Source organism: Triticum dicoccoides, chromosome 7B, assembly GCF_002162155.2.
Source record: "Triticum dicoccoides isolate Atlit2015 ecotype Zavitan chromosome 7B, WEW_v2.0, whole genome shotgun sequence".
Lineage (NCBI taxonomy): Eukaryota > Viridiplantae > Streptophyta > Magnoliopsida > Poales > Poaceae > Triticum > Triticum dicoccoides.
In genome coordinates, this window is record NC_041393.1 from 115,244,329 (window position 1) to 115,265,932 (window position 21,604).

Below are 21,604 nucleotides of genomic sequence, written 5' to 3' on the forward strand. Positions count from 1 at the left end.
GACATCGCACATGCTTTCATAAAATCTGTGCAATTTTCCCGATCTAAATCGAGCAGGTTTCCATGAAGAAGATCTTGTTCAGCATGTTCTATTCGATACTGGTAGGAGAAGAACCTGACTCGGTATTCTTAAAAAAAGAGGTGAAGCAGAGCCAGGTCAAGATGATATGGGTCGCCCCTTCTTCTTGCGCCAAAGATCTTACCATTTTCGAAGGAACTGGAGCTACATTTCTTTTCAATTTGCATTCAAGAGTTTCTATCTGTTTCCACGCCCTTTTCTTGAGAACTCAAAACATGAGGATAAATTACTTCTCTTAGCAACACATACAAGAAAAAGGATAACGGTAGCCCTCCCATTAACTACTTCATTTTCATTTATGAATTTCATAGTAATAGAAATCCATGTCTTACCGAGACAGAATTTAGAACTTTCTATACTCTTGCCTAATAGGCAAAGATTGACCTTTGTAGAAAGACTGATTCATTCGAATCGATATGAGGACCCAACTCCGTTGCATTGCTAGAATCCATGTTCCATATTTGTAGCGGGTTGACCTGTGTGCTTCTCTCATGGTACAATCCTCTTCCTGCTGAGTCCCCTTTCTCCTCGGTCCGTGGAGAGAAAAGATGTAGGACTGGTGCCTACAGTTCATCACGGAAGAAAGAACTCGCAGAGCCGGGATCGGTAACTAATAGTACTACTAAGTAATACTAATATATAGAAATAGATATTTCGAAATAGAAATGAACTAATATATAGATAATCTAAATTGAAAAGAATTGTCTTTTCTGTATACTTTCCCTATTCTATTGCTACCGCGGTTCTTATGCAATCGATCGGATCATATAGATATCCTTTCAACACAACATAGGTCATCGAAAAGATCTCGGACGACTCACCAAAGCACGAAAGCCTGTTAGAAAATGGATTCCTATTTGAAGAGTGCCTAACCGCATGGATAAGCTCACATTAACCCGTTAATATTGGATCCAATTCGGGAATTTTCTTGGGAAGTTTCGGGAAGAAATTGGAATGGAATAATATAGATTTATACAGAGGAAAAGGTTCTCTATTGATGCAAACGCTGTACCTAGAGGATATGGATAGAGGAAGAGGGAAAAATTGAAATGAAATAAATAAAGAATAAAGCCAAAAAAATAAGTCGAAGATAGAAGAGCCCAGATTCCAAGTGAAGAAATGGAAACTCGAAAAGGATCCTTCTGATTATCAAAGAATGAGGGGCAAAGGGATTGATACCGAGAAAGATTTCTTCTTATTATAAGACGTGATTTGATCTGCATATGTTTGGTAAAAGACCAATCTTCTCCTTTAATCATATCATAAATGGAAAGTGTTCAATTAGAACATGAAAACGTGACGCAATTGGTCTTAGTTAGTCTTCGGGGCAGAGTTGAAGAAGGGCGGAGACTCTCGAACGAGGAAAAGGATCCCTTCGAAAGAATTGACCAAGGAGTCGTATGAGGTGAAAATATCATGTACGGTTCTGTAAAGGGACAGTAAGGGTGACTTATCTATCAACTTTTCCACTATCAACCCCAAAAAACCCAACTCTGCCTTACGTAAAGTTGCCAGAGTATGATTAACCTCTGGATTTGAAATCACTGCTTATATACCTGGTATTAGCCATAATTTACAAGAACATTCTCTAGTATTAGTAAGAGGAGGAAGGGTTAAGGATTTACCGAGTGTGAGATATTGCATTATTCGAGGAACCCTAGATGTTGTCGCAGTAAAGAATCGTCAAAAAGGGCATTCTAGTGCGTTGTAGATTCTCATCCGAGACTTGTATCATTTGATGATGCCATGTGAATCGGTAGAAACATGTGAAGTGTATGGCTAACCCAATAATGAAAGTTTCGTAAGGGGACTGGAGCAGGCTACCATGAGACAAAATATCCTCTTCTAAAGAGATTCGATTCGGAACTTTTATATGTCCAAGTTCAATATGGAAACTCTTTCAGAGGTATTCTCTTACTTTGTCCGTGTCAACAAACAATTTGAAATACCTAAACTTTTTCAGAACAAGTCCGAGTCAAATAGCAATGATTCGAAGCACTTCTTTTTCCATTACACTATTTCGGAAACCTAAGGACTCGATCGTATGGATATGGAAAATACAGGATTTCCGATCCTAGCGGGAAAAGGAGGGAAACAGATACTCAATTTGAAGTGAGTAAACATAATTCCATACTCGATCTCATAGATCCCTATAGAATTCTATGGAAATCCGTATTCGATGAAAGTCGTATGTATGGCTTGGAGGGAGATCTTTCCTATCTTTCGAGATCCACCCTACAATATGGGGTCAAAAAGCCAAAAAATAAGTGATTTTAGCCCTTATAAAAAGAAAACAGATTCTTGAACCTCTTTCACCCTCACGTCACGTCAAGGTACTGCAGAAAAAAGAAATGCAAAATCCAATCCAATTTTTTGTAATCGATTAGTTAACATGGTGGTTAACCATATTATGAAAGACGGAAAAAGTCATTGGCTTATCAAATTCTCTATCGAGCCGTGAAAAAGATTCAACAAAAGATAGAAACAAATCCACTATTGGTTTTACGTCAAGCAATACATAGAGTAACTCCCAATATAGGAGTAAAAACAAGATGTAATAAAAAAGGATCGACGCTGAAAGTTCCGATTGAAATAGGATCTAAACAAGGAAGATCACTTGCCATTCGTTGGTTATTAGAAGCATCCCAAAAGCGTCCGGGTCGAAATATGGCATTCAAATTAAGTTCCCAATTAGTCGATGCTGCCAAAGGGAGTGGGGGTTCCATACGCAAAAAGGAAGTGACTCATAGAATGGCAGAGGCAAATAGAGCTCTTGAACATTTTTGTTAATCCACGAACATAATTTATGTATGTAGACACATGGATCCGTACATCTCGATCGGAAAAGAATCAATAGAAGGAGAATCGGTTGATATCTTTCTCAAAACAAACAAAAAGGAAAAGAAAGAGAAAACAGAAATCATGATCAACTAAGCCCTCTCGAGGGCTTTCTTAAGAATAAGAAAGAAGAATCTTATGGAAATAGCATGGAATAAGGTTTGATCCTATTCATGGGGATTTCGTAAATATCCCATTTCAAAAATCGAAACAATAGGGACTTTTCAGAGATTGGATGTAGTTACTAATTCATGATCTGGCATGTACAGAATGAAAACTTCATTCTCGATTCTACGAGAATTTTTATGAAAGCGTTTCGTTTGCTTCTCTTCAATGGAAGTTTCATTTTCCCACAATGTATCCTAATTTTTGGCCTAATTCTTCTTCTGATGATCGATTCAACCTCTGATCAAAAAGATAGACCTTGGTTCTATTTCATTGCTTCAACAAGTTTAGTAATAAGCATAACGGCCCTATTGTTCCGATGGAGAGAAGAACCTATAATTAGCTTTTCGGGGAAATTTCCAAACGAACAATTTCAACAAAATCTTTCAATTTCTCATTTTATTATGTTCAAATTTATGTATTCCTCTATCCTTAGAGTACATTGAATGTACATAAATGGCTATAGCAGAGTTTCTTTTATTCGTATTAACAGCTATTCTAGGGGGAAAGTTTTTATGTGGTGCTAACGATTTAATAACTATCTTTGTAGCTCCAGAATGTTTCATTTTATGTTCCTACCTATTGTCTGGATATACCAAGAGAGATCTACGGTCTAATGAGGGTACTATGAAATATTTACAAATGGGTGGGGCAAGCTCTTCTATTCTAGTTCATGGTTTCTCATGGCTATATGGTTCATCTGGGGGGGATCGAGCTTCAAGAAATTGTGAACCGTCTTATCAATACACAAATGTATAACTCCCCAGGAATTTCAATTACACTTATATCCATCACTGTAGGACTTGGGTTTAAGCTTTCCCCAGCCCCTTTTCATCAATGGACTCCTGACGTCTATGAAGGAGTGTAGTTGGTTCGACAAATTCCTACCTCTATATCTATCTCTAAGGTGTTTGGGTTTTGCAAAACTCCATAGACATGCAGAAGAGAAATGCTATCCCCACTCTGACCAAGATAGAACTTTTACCAAAAGTTTATTGTGATCTTTTTGTTCAAATAACAATTAAGGTGAAGCAGGGTCAGGAACAATGAATCCCTTTATGATAAACAAATCCATTTTGCAAGTTCGTTATTACGGGTAGTTCCTACAAAGAATCGGACTAATGAAGTATACAATGCTTGTATTATCGATGTAGATGCTACATAGTGGGTTCTCATCCTTCAGAGACTACGAGTGTAATAGGAGCATCCGTTGACAAAAGTATCACCCTAAGATGATCATCTCATGGCTATTGGGAATGAATCAAATCAGATGGTTCTATTTCTCAACCTGTCTGACTTGCTCCTATCGAACCAAGGTGGAAAGGATTAAAAAAGTGAGTCATTCACAACCACTGATGAAGGATTCCTCGAAATGTTAAGGATTAGTAGTTCTTTTTCGAAATCGATTGCGAAAAAGAATGGATTCGATCTTATGCATACGCGAGGAAGGTAATCAAAAAAGAGAGAAGATGAGTTCTTCTTTATTTTATCACTTAGGAGCCGTGCGAGATGAAAGTCTCATCCATGGTTTTGCATGAGAGAAAGAAGTGAGGAATCCGCTTTTCGACTCTGACTCCCCTACTCCAGTCGTTGCTTTTCTTTCTGTTACTTCGAAAGTAGCTGCTTCAGCTTCAGCCACGCGAATTCTCGATATTCCTTTTTATTTCTCATCAAACAAATGGCATCTTCTTCTGGAAATCCTAGCTATTATTAGCATGATTTTGGGTAATCTCCTTGCTATTACTCAAACAAGCATGAAACGTATGCTTGCATATTCGTCCATAGGGCAAATCGAATATGTAATTGTTGGAATAATTGTTGGAGACTCAAATGATGGATATGCAAGCATGATAACTTATATGTTGTTCTATATCTTCATGAATCTAGGAACTTCTTCTTGCATTGTATTATTTGGTCTACGTACCGAAACTGATAACATTCGAGACTATGCAGGATTATACACGAAAGACCTTTTTTGGCTCTCTCTTTAGCCCTATGTCTCTTATCCCTAGGAGGCCTTCCTCCACTAGCAGGTTTCTTCGGAAAACTCTATCTATTCTGTGTGGATGGCAAGCAGGCCTATATTTCTTGGTTTCAATAGGACTCCTTACGAGCGTTCTTTCTATCTACTATTATCTAAAAATAATCAAGTTATTAATGACTGGACGAAACCAAGAAATAACCCCCTATGTGCGAAATGATAGAAGATCCCCTTTAAGATCAAAAAATTCCATCAAATTGAGTATGCCTGTATGTGTGATAGCATCTATTATACTAGGAATATCAGTGAACCCAATTCTTGCAATTGCTCAGGATACCCTCTTTTAGCTGCTAGGTCTATTTCTTAGTTGAAGATCCCTCTTACTAACTAGAATAAAAGAATTAGTAGATCTGTTCCACCCAAAATGGGAATGGGCGCTAGGGTTATGAACTTATAATCATGGAATCGACTCGATCATCAAATTAAAAGTTCATTCCATACCGAACCAGACCGTGCACATTCTTATTATGAGAAGGGGTCATTCGAGCCTATGGAAATAGGATACTCTATTTACATAGAAATCCATACGTCCTTACATTATATTTAGGATTAGGAATAGGTGTAATCATACCTGCTTTTGACATATCTATCCTATTCTTATTTGGGTACCATATGCACCTCTTTGGGCTTCTATTGCATTGAGAAATTGAATTGTACATCTTTCATCTTTTTGATTTTGATATCAATTTTGATACATATAAGGTGTCCTACGGATAATGCAACTCGAAGCTATTTGATGTCTGACTCAGGCCTATATGACCGATCGATTGAAATACTCCAAGACTCCACCTTTGTCATATATTCCATATATCACATTAGATAGATATCATATTCATGGAATAAGATTCACTTTCAAGATGCCTTGATAGTGAAATGGTAGACAGGCGAGACTCAAAATCTCGTGCTGAAGAGCGTGGAGGTTCGAGTCCTCTTCAAGGCATAATATGGAGAATGCTCATTCAATGAGCATTCCCCGCAGAAGTATTCCGGAAATCTGGGCATGCGCTCATAGGATACTCTATCTTCTGAGGTCCTTAACCATCTCCCTGAGAAAAGTAGACAGTAAAATCCAAAATAGACTAAATATATATACCCTGAACGATCCTAAAAATCCCTCGAAGGAGATAATAAAGAACCAAAGTAGATGGTATCCTACTGCAAGGGTGGTCTTGAGAATCCAAAAGAGGTTGCTCAGAAGAGATAGATGTATCCCAACCTCTATTGCTCTCGCGTAAAGACTTTTTTTATGCGACAGGAAAAAGTGACTATGATTCCCCTTTTTGTTTGTGAATCCATGTTTGTATCCTTTGAGCGCACGCCCATTAAGTAGCGATCAAGGAAATCGATCAAATCGTAAACATAGTTCGGTTTTCCGCAATTTTTTTCATTCCTCTGTGTAAATAGCCTAATATGGGTTCATAATCAATAACATCCTCACCATCAAGAGTAACGATCAGTCGAAGAAGACCATGCATTGATGGGTGTTGAGGGCCCATATTGACTATCATGAGATCTTTTCTTGTAAGCGGTAGACTCATATCCTTTCTTCCTTAATTCATTATTCCATGAAAATGGATTATTCCATGAATTCCTCAAAGTGAGGCTCATCAAAATGAAAAATCTAAGACTACTATAAGACTACTAAAAAAATAATAAAACGTGAAAAAAATTGAACGATAAAATTACTGCAACCGAATATTCAACTGACCGATTAATTTCTTATAATGTACTCTATTTTTCTTTGCCAAATAAGCCAGCAAAAGTCGACGTTTTCCCAAAAGTCTTCGTAGACCTCTTTCCAATGAAAAATCTTTTTTGTGTAATTCCAAATGTGAAGCAAGTCTTCGTATCTTATTGGTGAAACTGAATACCTGAAATTCAACAGAACCCCTATTTTCTTCTTTTTCTTCTTTAACCATAAATAAGAAAAAATTCTACTCATTTATTTTTCATGTATTATTCTAATCAGGAAAAATACAAAATTATGTCAGTTATTTTGAAGTTATTCTAATCTCGTACACACACAAATTTGCAATTATTCATCTACTACTGGAATTTGGATTTATTTTATCGATGCAAATTGGATTTGGATAGAGGGGTACATTCTTTCTAATATTTTAGATAGAAGAAACATTTCTTCTATCTAAAATATTAGAAAGAATTTTGCTAATTTATTTATTGCTATATGCAATTTATGGAATTGATACACCATTTAATTGATATCATTTAGCAAAATGAAACACAGCATATGCATCCATCTTTTGGCTCGAGAATTTCACGGGATAGAGATATGGTATAAGAAATAGACTATTAAGTAACTATAAATGAATTGTGGATACATTTGTATCCTTAACATACTGAAACAATTGTCATTATTCATATCAAACCAATAGCGATTCATACAAGTTTAATCTTCTAATCAATGGTGGGCCAATAATGAATTTTTTTGCATATGTATTAAGACGCTTGGCCTGATTTCGAAATTGTCCAGAGTTGTATCTGTTGTTTTCATTGCAAAATGATGGGTCTCCTTCCAGAACTTTCCAATTATGAGTACGAGAATTGAAAGACATGAAAATTCTCAATTCTCTACGACGTCTAGTAGATAGAAACAAGAAAATCAGAAGAATCTATCTCTCTATTCACTATCATTCCGCGTCTTCGACTTCTATTAGTCTATTTTCTTCTTTAATGCAATAGCTATAGTTTGATATAAGAATCCATTTCTCAAAGTAATGGAAACCATTCTCTTATAGGAAATTGTTCGAAAATCGCTATTCCACCTTTTAGGTATCGTGAAAAGTGATACCTGTGAAGATCGTGCATTTCAGTCAAATTTAGATGCGTTTTTCGAGTCCATGATATAATATAACCAAATTGGATAGACCTTTCACCTATTTAGCTAAGAAAGAATAGATACTGAGGTGGAGAATAGATCAATATGAAGATCATGAGCTGTCCCATAATGAAATTGCCAGTAGTCGCGAATATCTCCTTCTTCCCTAATCCAAGATTGGAGAAAGAAGATCTAAGAGGGACCTATGGAGAATGTAGTTAGAAATCCATAATAGAGTTCGACCACAACGACCAAATTAATTATCCTCATCGAGAAAAATAGACTACTCAATAGAAAAGATTTGAAAATCATGGCATTGGTCTCCTTTTTTTCTTTCTTTAGAGTTTTCTATATGCACAATTTCTCGATGTTTCGATGAGAATTTCTTGACTTTCCATATATAAAAGAGATAGACTATAAATGACATCTCTTATGTCAATAAGACCAAAGGGATGGATATTAAATGATAGGAAGTGCTAGGAAGTGAAATAGAATGAAATAGAGCCACTTTGGGCTTCCCTGTGAAATGAGGCATGGAACGGAGCCACTACAAAGAAATTATGGGAGTTACGAAAGAAGCTTCGGACTCATATTGTTCATGGGTTGAGAGCGGGAGTTGAACTTTAGGAGGTCGAATCTCCCCTCTTTCCTCAGTAGCTCAATGGTAGAGCGGTCGGTTGTTAACTGACTGGTCATAGGTTCGAATCCTACTTGGGGAGATTTTATTCATTCTTTAATGTAAGAATTTTAATGTAAGAATAAAGAATTGAAATAAAGGGCTTACTTTGACCCTTAGGAGTAGGTAACCCGTTCGCTATCCTTGTTTCTATTTCTATTGCATTCTATCTCACTGTATCACATTCTGTTCTACGATTCCACTTCGACAAAAGGAAAGAGCACACCTAAGTTCAATAGCTTTACGTCCGCTATCCCGATCATGATTTTCCTACCCTCAGGGGGAAAGTAAAGGCCCTTCCCCCTTTGGAAGGCTGTGGGCGACGAGGGATTCGAACCCCTGACATCGTGGTTCGTAGCCACGTGCTCTAATCCTCTGAGCTATAGACCCAGCTGTCTCCGCTGGATCTCTTCCCGGGGGTACCCCTTCATTTCTGGTTAAGAAGATGGGAAGCGCCTATCTCTCTATAAGAACAGTGCGTTCCGAGGTGTGAAGTGGGAGAGAGGGGATGTGATGATTGAGGTTTTGAATAGGACGACCTTTGCATTTTAAATTTGGATCTTTTTCTTATTTCAAAATAGTGAAAAAGTCAAATAAGAGGTGTTAAGACTTTTATCATTCTGGCATCGAGCTATTTTGCCGCAGGACCTCCCCTATAGTATCGTCACTGCAGTAGAGTGTAACCACCAAATTCGGGATGGATTGGTGTGGTTCCTCTATGCCTAGGACACCAGAATATCGACCCATGAATGAGGAAAGGCATGACATAAATATTGGCTAGTAATTGTGAAGCCCCAATTCTTTACTGAAAGGGACACCAAAGGCCTCTGCCCTCCCTCTCTATCTATCCAAGAGATGGAAGGGCAGAGCTTTTTTTTGTTTTTTCATCTTTTCATCAAAGAGTTGAACAATGAAGATAGATGGCAAGTGCCTGATCGTTTTGATCAGGCCGTGTAGGAACAAGGTTCAAATCGCTCATTAATTAGGATGCCTCAGCTGCATACATCACTGCACTTCCACTTGACACCTATTTAAATGGCTCGTCTCACCGCTAACTCATCCTATTTCCATACTTCTGTCGCTCCATCCTCGTATGGGTGGAGAACCCGTCATTGTCTCGGCTGTGATACCGGAGGCTCTAGGGAAATCGGAGGAGAGAGCACTCATCTTGGGGTGGGCTTACTACTTATATGCTTTCAGCAGTTATCCTCTTCGCACTTAGCTACCCCGCGTTTACCGTAGGCACGATAACTGGTACACCAGAGGTGCGTCCTTCCCGGTCCTCTCGTACTAGGGAAAGGTCCTCTCAATGCTCTAACACCCACATCGGATATGGACCGAACTGTCTCACGGCGTTCTGACCCCAGCTCACGTACGCATTAATGGGCGAACAACCCAACCCTTGGAACCACCTATAGCTCTAGGTGGCGAAGAGCCGACATTGAGGTGCCAAACCTTCCTGTCGATGTGGACTCTTGGGGAAGATCAGCCTGTTATCCCTAGAGTAACTTTTATCCGTTGAGCAACGACCCTTCCACTCAGCACTGTCGGATCACTCAGGCCGATTTTCGTCTCTTCTCGACGGGTGAGTCTTGCAGTCAAGCTCCCTTCTGCCTTTGCACTCAAGGACCAATGTCCGTCTGGCCCAAGGAAACCTTTGCACACCTCCATTACCTTTTGGGAGGCCTACGCCCCATAGAAACTATCAACCTGAGACTGTCCCTTGGCCCGCGGGTCTGACACAAGGTTAGAATCTAAGCTCTTCCAGAGTGGTATCTCGCTGATGGCTCGGCCCCCCCCGAAAGGGGGCCTTCTTCGCCTTCCACCTAAGCTGCGCAGGAAAGGCCCAAAGCCAATCCCAGGGAACAGTAAAGCTTCATAGGGTCTTTCTGTCCAGGTGCAGGTAGTCTGCATCTTCACAGACATGTGTATTTCACCGAGCCTCTCTCCGAGACAGTGCACAGATCGTTACACCTTTCGTGCGGGTCAGAACTTACCCGACAAAGAATTTCGCTACCTTAGGACCATTATAGTTACGACCTCCATTCATTGGGGCTTTGGTCGCCGGCTTCCCTGTCATCAGTTCACCAACTTCCTTGACCTTCCGGCACTGGGCAGGCGTCAGCCCCCATACATGGTCTTACGACTTTGCGGAGACCTGTGTTTTGGTAAACAGTCTCCCGGTCCTAGTCATTGCGGCCCCCTTTTGTGAGGAGGCAACCCTTCTCCCGAAGTTACGGGGTTATTTTGCCAACCATCAGGAGAAGCAAATACAAGGGGTACACTAATTACTAAGACTTAGGAAGTCACAATTAATGCAAAAATAGCTAATTGGAAAGCAATAGACATATTTCTAATCCTCCAAGCTACCATCAAATAAAGTTGACTACATATTTGATCCCTCACTGAACCAAAATTATAAAAAAATACAAGAAGTAGGAGGGGTTTAATCATGAATCCATTTATTCTTCTCTTTAATTCAAATTTATTACTTAAACCGCTTTTTATTTGGATATGGGGGTGAGAAGAAATTATTTACTCTTTATTTCACAAGCGGGTATAGCGGATCCTGTATCCGTTTATACAGTATACAGAGATATATCGAAAAGGAACTTGAATCTGATATCTTTCTAGAGGCTAATAAATCTTTTATTTTTTATATGGCTATGTTCTATTTGTAGGAGTATAATAAGGATTAGGTTGTGCAGAGATGGCTTAGTGGTTGATAGCTCCGGCTTGAAAACCGGTATAGTTCAAGGAACTATCGAGGGTTCGAATCCTTTTGCTTATTGAATACGTTTGTTTCTTTCATTTTTTGTCCCTTATCTTTCTTTCATAAAAAGGAATGAATGGCTCGGCTAGATGGAATAACCTAGCCAAAACATAAAAAAGTAGAACAGGTATAAATAAGAAAATCTTAATTAAGAGGGTTCATGTAAAGAATAGGTTCCAAATCACGGTCGATTCCCTTTTCAAAACCTGTTGTAGCAGCTCGGGCTCTTCCTGCATGCCTTAAATGGCCCACAAAAAAGAAGAATCTTAGAACAAAATGAGAAGTTGATAACCAACTTCTAGGAGACACATAATTAACTTCATTGATCTCGGTAGCTATGCCACCCACGGAATTTAAATAGCCTAAAGGAGCATGGGTCATATATTCCGCTGAGCGTCATTCTTGCCAAGGTTGTATGTCTTTTTTCAACCTACTCAAGTCCAAACCATTGGGGCCTGAGGGAGTCCTAGATTAGGGGGTATCCGGAGAACCAGACTATATACATCGTTCGGACTATTGAAGCGTGAAGATACAAGACACAAGACTCTGGCCCGTGTCCGGATGGGACTCTCCTTCGCATGGAAGACAAGCTTGGCGATCCGGATATTATATTTCCTTCCTTGTAACTGACTCCATGTAAACCCTAGCCCTCTCCGATGTCTATATAAACTGGAGAGGATGGTCCTTAGAAGGCCGATCACAATTACAATCATACCATCATAGGCTAGCTCTTAGGGTTTAGCCTCTACGATCTCGTGGTAGATCTACTCTTGTAATACTCATATCTTCAATATTAATCAAGCAGGAAGTAGGGTTTTACCTCCATCGAGAGGGCCCGAACCTGGGTAAACATTGTGTCCCTTGCTTCCTGTTACCATCAGCCTAAGACGCACAGATCAAGACCCCCTACCCGAGATCCGCCGGTTTTGACACCGACATTGGTGCTTTCATTGAGAGTTCCTCTCTGTCTTCGCTGCAAGGCTTGATGGCTCGTCTCATTTTCAAGGACGACATCATCTCTATAGGAACGCTGGCTGTAGGCCAGATTCTTCGACTTGGCGGCTTCATTATGGCCGCCCCATTGGCTGTCGCGCCAACGATGGCCTCTCGGGTCATCACACATAACCTTCGCATCAATTTGGAGCTGGCCGAACAGATGGATCCGATAGAGCTCACCTCTCTTAACGGTCTCTTGGATCGCATCGCCGCTTTGGGAGTCACTACGGACTATGACCAGCTTGGGCATAAACCCGACCAGAGGGACATTAGATCCCCGCTGGTCACCCATGAGATAGCGGTAGTGGAGGAACCACACACGGGCCGCCCCTCAACTTTGAGGACGAATTATGTCTGGATCACCGAACTCAGTAAACCGAACACCTATTCGAAGGAAGACATGACCCAAGTCCCGGGCATAGAATCGGGCATCGGGCTGAAGAGATCGGGTGATGCTCCGGACCCCGAACTGTCGGGCTCGAAACCTTCCGTGCCCCCGGGTGTCAGATCAGATCAAAATCCGGACTCAGCCAACGACCCTCGCTCGGACTTAAACCGTCACTTCCACATCAAGCAAGAGCCCCTAGAGACGGTACACCATTACTGGGCGAGGTTCCTCCTTGCACTTAACAAGGTCGAGGACTGCCACAAGGAGGATGTAGTCTCACTTTTCTGCAAAAACTGCATGAACAAGGACTCCTTAATGCTATAAGTCGCCGTGACCTAGTACACTTTGAGGACTTAGCAACCATAGTACATAAGTATTGTGCGATGGAAAGTGCCTGGAAGACACAAACCGAATTTTTGGATAGTATGACCCTCACCAGAACCTTTGTCCGAACTAAACGGCCAAACTCTCGTAAGTCGACTGATTCAATTCCCAAGAAACCAAAGCCCGCCCCAAGGCGTGGAACCGTATTGGAAGGATGGCTCAATGGGCCATGTAAGCTTCACAGTACGCCGAATGCAACACCAACCCATAGCCTTAGGGCATGTTGGATACTCCGGCAGGTAGCTAAAAGTGGCGAGGATCTCCTCGAGAGCCATAAAGCAGAACAACATCCCGCCAAGGAACACAATACGGTACTAACAGTCTTTGAGACTTTCGCCTCAAACAATAGGCGCAAGCGAGCTCATCGAAGCTCTGCTGAAATCTTCCATGTGGCAAAACTAAATTTGTGGAACGACACTGCTATAACTTTCAACACCAGTGATGAACCCAAATTCCAGACCATCCGGGCGCCAGCTGCTCTGGTCCTTAGCCCAATAGTGGATGGCTTTTGGCTCACTAAAGTACTCATGGACGGCGGAAGCGGATTAAACTTGATCTATGAAGAAACGCTCAAGAAGATGGAAATCGATAAAAGCCGCATTGAACAGAGCGGCACAACCTTCAGGGGAATTATCCCAGTCGGGAGGCACAGTGTGCGGGAAAAATCACACTCGATGTGGTATTCGGCACCCCAGAGAATTACAGGTCCGAAGAAATCACATTCCAAGTGCCTCCTTTCAGCAGCGGATACCATGCCCTTCTAGGGCGGAACGCGTTTGCTAGCTTTCAAGCTATACCTCATTATGGGTACATGAAGCTTAAAATGCCCGGACCCAATGGAATCATCACTCTAGCTAGTGATCCGGATGTCGCACTCCGCACCAAAAACAAAACCGCAGCACTAACCTTGGAAGCACTATCCGAAGCCCTAGCAGCTGAAGAATTAACAATGCTGCGCGCCACCATGGATAGGGACAACGTGATACTGGACAAACGACCCAAGTCCACCTCATTTAAACCCGCAGATGAGATAGTCAAATTCCAAGTCCACCCAATGGACCCCACGAAGACAGCTTCCATCGGGACGCAGTTGAGCCCCGCTGTGGACGCCGCACTGCGAGACTTCTTACGCAAGAATTGGGACATTTTCGCTTGGCACCCATCGGACATGCCGGGCATCCCGCGTGAATTGGCCGAACACAGCCTTAACATACTAAAGGGATACAAACCTGTCAAACAGACCCTAAGGCGATTTTCAGAGCCCAAACGGCAAGCCATGGGGGAGGAGCTAGCCAAGCTACTTGAGGCCGGATTCATCAGAGATATCAAACATCCGGATTGGCTGGCAAACTTGGTAATGGTACCAAAGAAGGACAAATCCTGGCGCCTACGCGTCAACTTCAAAGACCTTAACAAGGCTTGCCCCAAGGATCCCTTTCCCCTCCCTCGCATCGATCAAATCATCGATGCCACAGCAGGACACGACTCGCTGTGTTTCCTCGACGCATACTCTGGATACCATCAAATAAAGATGGCAGAGTCCGACCAAGCTGCAACAGCTTTCATAACGCCATATGGCCCTTTCTGCTTCAAAACTATGCCTTTTGGGCTTAAGAATGCCGGCGCAACCTACCAACGCATGATTCAAACATGCCTGGAAAAGCAAATCGACAAAACAGTGGAGGCATACGTGGATGACGTAGTCATAAAAACAAGACACGTCGAAACCCTAATAGATGACTTGAGGCTTACGTTCGACAACCTATGAACATACGACATCAAGCTGAATCCGGAGAAATGTGTTTTCAGCGTCCCCTCTGGAAAACTGCTGGGCTTCATCGTTTCCAATAGAGGAATTGAAGCTAATCCGACAAAAATCCGAGCTTTGTAGCAGTTGGCTATACCAACAGACCTCAAACACATCCAGAAACTAGCTGGATCCGTGGCTGCTTTGAGCCGCTTTATCTCCAGGTTAGGAGAAAAGGCATTGCCTCTTTATCGCCTTCTTCGGTGCACCGAACACTCTGTGTGGACAGATGCAGCCGCGGCCGGACTCGATGAAATAAAGACCTTATTGGCCAGTAATCCAGTCCTAACAGCGCCAAATATCGGCGAACCTATGCTGCTGTACACAGCTACAACACATCAAGTTGTAAGCGCAGTACTCGTCGTCGAACGAGAGGTTAACGGATACAAATTCTCGCTACAGAAGCCGGTTTATTATGTATCCACGGTCCTCACCCCATGCAAATCCCGATACCCACACTATCAAAAAATAGCATACGCAGTCTTCATGTCATCCCGAAAGCTACGACACTACTTTCAAGAGTGTTCGATTATGGTGGCCTCTGAAGTAACACTAAACGATATAATAAATAACGGCGATGCCACGGGCCGGATTGCTAAATGGGCCATCGAGCTCATTCCGTTCGACATAACATACACGCCTCGACGGGCTATCAAGTCGCAAGTACTAGCTGACTTCGTCGCCGAATGGATGGAAGCCGAACTCCCTAAAGAGTATGGCGCGTACTCTGACTGGATCATGCACTTCGACGGCTCTAAAATGCTGGCCGGATTGGGAGCACGTGTAGTCCTCACGTGTCCCACCGGAGACACGGTCCAATACGTCCTCCAAATATTATACACAGACTCCAACAATGCAGCCGAATATGAGGCTCTGTTGCACAGTCTTCGGATGGCAGTTTCTATGGGCATTCAATGCCTAGAGGTGCGTGGGGATTCAAACCTTGCAATATCACAAATAAACGGAGACTTTGGTGCCAAGGATCCGAAAATGGCGGCCTACCATAATGCCGTCCTTAAAATGTCAGCTCGGTTCAAGGGGCTCGAATTTCACCACGTGGCTCGAGAAAACAATCAAGCGGCAGATGTCCTTGCCCGCATCGGCGCGAAACGCGACCCTGTCCCACCTAACATATTCCTAGAAAGGATTTTCAAGCCATCCATGATATGGGAAGGGGAGTCCGACAATACCATCACGGATCCAAATACATCCCCAGATTCCGAACTATCAGACATAATCGGAGGTTCTACCACCGAAATAACATCGTCAGCCCACGAAATAATGGTTGTCATCGCCCCGTGGACTGGGCCTTTCTTGGCCTACCTAAATAGGCAGGAGCTCCCCGAAGACCAAAATGAAGCAAGCTGCATCGTCCGGCGTTCTAAAGCTTACAAAGTCCATGAAGGGGAACTCTATAAGAAAAGTGCGACCGGAGTGCTTCAAAGGTTCATCTCCGAAGAGGAAGGGCGGCGGCTCTTGTCTGAAATACATGCCGGACTGGGCGGGCACCACGCCACGGCTCCAGCACTAGTCAGCAAGGCCTTCCATACAGGTTTCTATTGGCCGACGGCCCGAGCAGACGCACAGGACCTTGTCCAACACTGCGTCGGTTGCCAGCTCTTTGCCAATCAGAGTCATATGCCCCCTACCGCTCTCCAAACAATCCCCATAACTTGGCCCTTCATGGTCTGGGGGCTGGATATAGTTGGACCCCTTAAAGGGGGAAGCCACAAGAAAAAAATACTTATTGGTCATGGTAGATAAGTTCACCAAATGGATAGAAGCCAAACCAGTGAAAACGGCCGAATCCGGACCAGTAATAGACTTTATATCCGGGGTCGTACACCGATACGGTGTCCCCCACAGCATCATCACCGATAATGGCTCAAATTTCACGGCCGATGAGGTGAAATCTTGGTGTGGCAAAATGGGCATTAAGCTCGACTATGCTTCCGTCTACCACCCTCAAACAAATGGCCAGGTCGAACAGGCAAACGGTCTCATCATGAGCGGCATCAAACCCAGACTAGTGCGATCCTTGACAGAGTCGGATAATCATTGGGTCGAGGAGCTCGACTCTGTACTCTGGGGGCTGCGGACCACGCCGAATCGCACCACCGGATATACACCATTTTTTATGGTGTACGGTGCGGAAGCAGTACTACCTTGCGACATAATACATAATTAGCCACGCGTAGGCATGTACGAAGAGAAGGAAGCCGAGTTAGATCGGCAGGATAACTTGGGCGCCCTAGAGGAGGAGCGCGATGTTGCTAAGGCCCATTTCGCATTCTATCAGCAATAGGCTCGACGATACCAAAGCAGAGAAGTGCGGGCCAAAACTTATAATATTGGCAAGCTCGTTCTACCCTTACCGGAGAAGAAGAAGGACAAGCTCACCAAGTGGGAAGGACCCTTCATCATCGACAAAGTTCTCACCGGAGGAGCGTACCGCTTACATAATGCGTCCGACAACAGACTCGAGCCAAACCCATGGAACGCGGCCAGACTCCAAAGATTCTACGCCTAGCGCCGAACTCAGTGTTCGTCTCCTTACCCCCTCCTTTTTAAATTATGCTCCCTCCCTCTTCCTTTATCGATCTTTTTCCTTTCTCACACAGTATTTAATACAGTACGGACTTCCGGACTACTCCGGCCGCACTATGTGTGTAAGCTCTACCTGGGGGCTGCCTATACGGAAGCTAAATATAAATTACTCTCAGGGCTTTTTGCCCATCACACATGAGTTTCTTTTTCCATGTGTGCCTTTTCTTCACCATTATATGCATCGATATGACTTAAGACGTGGCCAAGCTGGGTTGCCTGGCTCCTGTGTTTATGCCCTACATTCCTGTTAATTCGGCTAGGGCATAAGGGGAGCACCTCTGCGATTGTTACTGCCGATTGAGCCGGATGTGTACCTCAGACTGGGAAAAGCCAAAAGCTAGTTTCCTTAAGAGAATATTCGGTCAGTGAACAAAAGATGTCTTTGTTTATCACAACATTAATCCCCAGAAGTTTTGTATCCTGCGCTATGGTTCGTAGTCCGGACATGTGCCTTGACACATGCTTACCCAGGGAAAGGAACCCTTAACGGAACTATTCTCCTTGGAAGATGTTTCTTACTATCCATGTAATATAACATAACTAGTTGGGTACTTGTCTGTTCAAGCACTTATGACCCCTACGCCTGGTTTCCGCGCATACTCCGGTTTTGTATAACCGAGCGGGTATTCAGACACACCCCGGACTGTAGGATCCGGGGGCTGAAGCGAAAAGGTCTGCCATGACAAATGATTTTAATCCGGCTAGGGGCTACTTATGTCCATTGAATTACACAGTCACTTGGACTGACTATATTCCTCCTCTATACCATCCAACAGGCTATCTATCTTACAATCTTGTTGAGAATACTTCGCGGCTAACGCAACCTGGTCATATACCAGACTCACGGGAATTTCTTGCCCATCTGGCCCCGTCGGTCCAACTTCTGCCATATGGTTCGGGTCCAGCTTGGTGTAGCGCGTCGTCACCATAGCCCATGCTTCCCTTGCACCCTGCCGGCAGGCTGACATCTTCCACAGTCGGAAGCACCGCCGTGCCCCTTGAAGCATGTCCACAAGATCTCCCATGCCATTTGGCAGGAGGCTTGACAGCCACAAGGCCTGCGCTACGCCCTGCATCGCCTGCCGAGCTTGCTCGTGCAGCTGTGAGAGGTCTTTCAGTAAATCTCCTGCAGATGCAGGCATCTCCTCCTCAGGGCGACCCGTCAGCATGCCTACAAGCAAAACTCTTTCAATGTACTTCCTCGCCAAACTATGCTACAGTTCGTCTAGGCACCTACCATAAATGCCACGGCGGAGCCTTTTGTTCTCATTCACGGAGTCCGCCAGCTGTGCACGGATGTCCTTTAATTCCACTTCCAGCCGAACATTGGCATCTTGGAGAGTATTCTTCTCCTGTTTAACTTGCGTAAGAATGCGCTCGCCGGCCTTTAGTTGCCTCTGGAAATGCGACTCGTCATCCCTCCCGCCCTCCGGATTTACTCTGGGGTTATCTACAGAATTTTCTGTTAAATTTGTCATACCAACCAGTTGCTAACTGGTGCATTTTCATATAATCAAGATAAATGTTACCATATGAGGCCTTCTGGGATTCCTCTAGCTTGTCAACTGTGGCCCTCAGTTGGGTCTTGCACTCCTCTAGCTCCCAAGACAATTGCTCATTCTTATCTACAAGAACCTCCACATAAATTGATACTTAAAACTGTTGTTTCAACCGTTTCAAGTCTCAGGGGCTACTGCTATACATGCTCATCAAACTTTCTTCCCCGTATATCTTTGGTATACTGGACTGTCTCCCGGGCAAGTCCGGTTTGAGCAGCTCGGATGTATGCGTCTCCCGAATTGAAAGCATTAAATGCCTCTTTGGAAAAGATGTTGTTGCGAAGCACAGCCCATCGATGCCGGTGATTCATGGCGCTCTCTACTTCGGAATTTATGGCAGAGAGCATATATGCGTCGTCTGTCGGAGGACTATGCGGCATTGGCCCTACATCCGCCTCCTCTCTCGAAGTCGGTTCTGGAGCCCGACTGGTGGAGGCGTGGTTGGCAGGATCCCCGGATACAGTCCGGATACCCCTCTTCCTTCCAGGATGTAAAGGGCGTTGTTACACTTAAAATAACAATAATTACATGACAGGTTGTTTCCTTACCTCTGTAGAGGCGTGTCGGCCCTGACCGCTTTCCTCTTGAGCCTACCCAATCCGGATGCCTGTGGTTGACGGGTCCCTAGGGGCTCGGCTCTGTGCTCCGAACATCGCTTCTACAAAAACACGACGCTTCAGGGATAAGGCGTGACATCAGGAAAGAGTCCTCTTCGAAGGATCGAGTCTTTGGCTTGGCTTACACGCGACGAGGGTAGCAGTCCAGGATAATTAGCAGTAATAGCCACTGAGGCTCCGTCACGGCTTGCCCGGGAAAATATCCCGTTGACAAGCTCCACGGCCGCATCTGGGTCTTCTTCGAGTCTTGGATCCAGGGCCCTTTCGGGGTCCTCTGGCTGCGGGGAAGGGCTAGAGATTCCTTCTACGGCCGTCCTCAGTTCCTGCTCGGAAATATCGATGCAGGTAACTTTAGCAAAGAATGCCACAATAAGTGAAGCGAGAAAATAAATGACGACTTACCCAGTTTCGGGGATTATACATGGAGAATCCGTCTCGCGGTTTGATATGGAGGAAGTCTTCCTATTCTCCTTTGTATAGGTCGGACAGTATCCTTGCCAGAGCGGTGGGGGAGTCCGGACCCTTAAGGCCACAACGGGTGGCATTGTCTGTCCCGTTGAAGTGCCACATGGGATTGCCCCGATATTGAAGTGGTTGCACTCCCCGCATTATGCATATTGCCATGACCACGACTATCGTAAGTCCGAATTTGGCCAGTAACTTTATCCTGCTCATCAGGAAATGTATTTCCCTGGAATCCTCTTCTTGGGGGCCTCGGGGGCGCCAGCTTAGACGTGCCCTCGGTGGGGTGTTACTGAACTTGGAGAGTCCTGTCTGGACTTGATCCGGAAGGGAAGCATCGTCAATATAAAACCACTCTGAAGCCCAGTTATCTGGTGCCTTCTTGGGAGTGCCGGATAGGTATCCGGTCTCAGCGATACGCCATACTTCGGCCCCGCCCACTTGACATAGGGATTCTCCCTGGTTGCGGAAGACAAGGCAGAACAACTTCTTCCACAATCCGAAATGAGCCTCACAGCCTAGAAATAGCTCACAAAGGGCGACATACCCTGCTATATGTAGTACGGAGGCCGGGGTAAAGTTATGCAACTGGAGGCCGTAAAACTCCAGAAGCCCACGAAGGAAGGGATGAATAGGAAACCCGACGCCCCTTAACAGATGCGGAATTAGGCATATTTACTCCTCTGGAGACGGATTGGGGGATCTCTCCACTTGTTCTCCGCTGTTATAGGTGGCCACTTCGGCTCGGACAGGGACCATGAACGCCGGCGGGAGGAGCCCTTGTGTTTGTAACTTTATCAAACGGCTATGGGAAACTGAACACTCTCCCCAGTCTCCTGGCTTGGGGAAAGGGGAGCGAGCAGAACAGCTGCAACGACAGGCCATGTTGGAATGGTTTTTTCTGGGCGCTCTATTGGATGCTTGCTCGAGGAGGGAGAGTGAGGTTTGGATCTGGGAATCCCCATCTCTTCAAATAGACGGATAGCCCGAAGGACCGAGGGTGGCAAATGCAAAAATGCCTCGACTCCTCGCATTCACTCGACACGTGGAAATGGTCATTATTGAAGCACTGAAGCCGAGGAGTACAACATTGATGAGATGTCAGACAATGTTCGTCATGATGGGTACATTAGAGTATTCGGAGAGGGAACCCGCCTTGCAATGCCGAAAACAAGACTGCGCACCGGACTCACCGTCATTGAAGCCTGGTTCAGGGGCTACCGAGGGAGTCCTGGATTCGGGGGTTCCGGAGAGCCGGACTATATACATCATTCGGACTATTGAAGCGTGAAGATACAAGACACAAGATTCCGGCCCGTGTCCGGATGGGACTCTCCTTTGTGTGGAAGACAAGCTTGGCGATCCGGATATTATATT

At 44.0% G+C, this 21,604-nt stretch overlaps 1 long non-coding RNA gene across 1 annotated transcript; it reads right to left on the reverse strand.

Moving 5' to 3' along the window:
* Positions 1-2,949: 2,949 nt before the first annotated feature.
* Positions 2,950-17,432, reverse strand: LOC119339547. The gene is made up of 3 exons (XR_005164176.1): positions 17,422-17,432; positions 12,157-12,159; positions 2,950-3,083 (listed from the first exon to the last, which is right to left on the reverse strand). It is a non-coding gene; the product is annotated as an uncharacterized LOC119339547 (long non-coding RNA).
* Between the last annotated feature and the right edge of the window lie 4,172 nt (positions 17,433-21,604).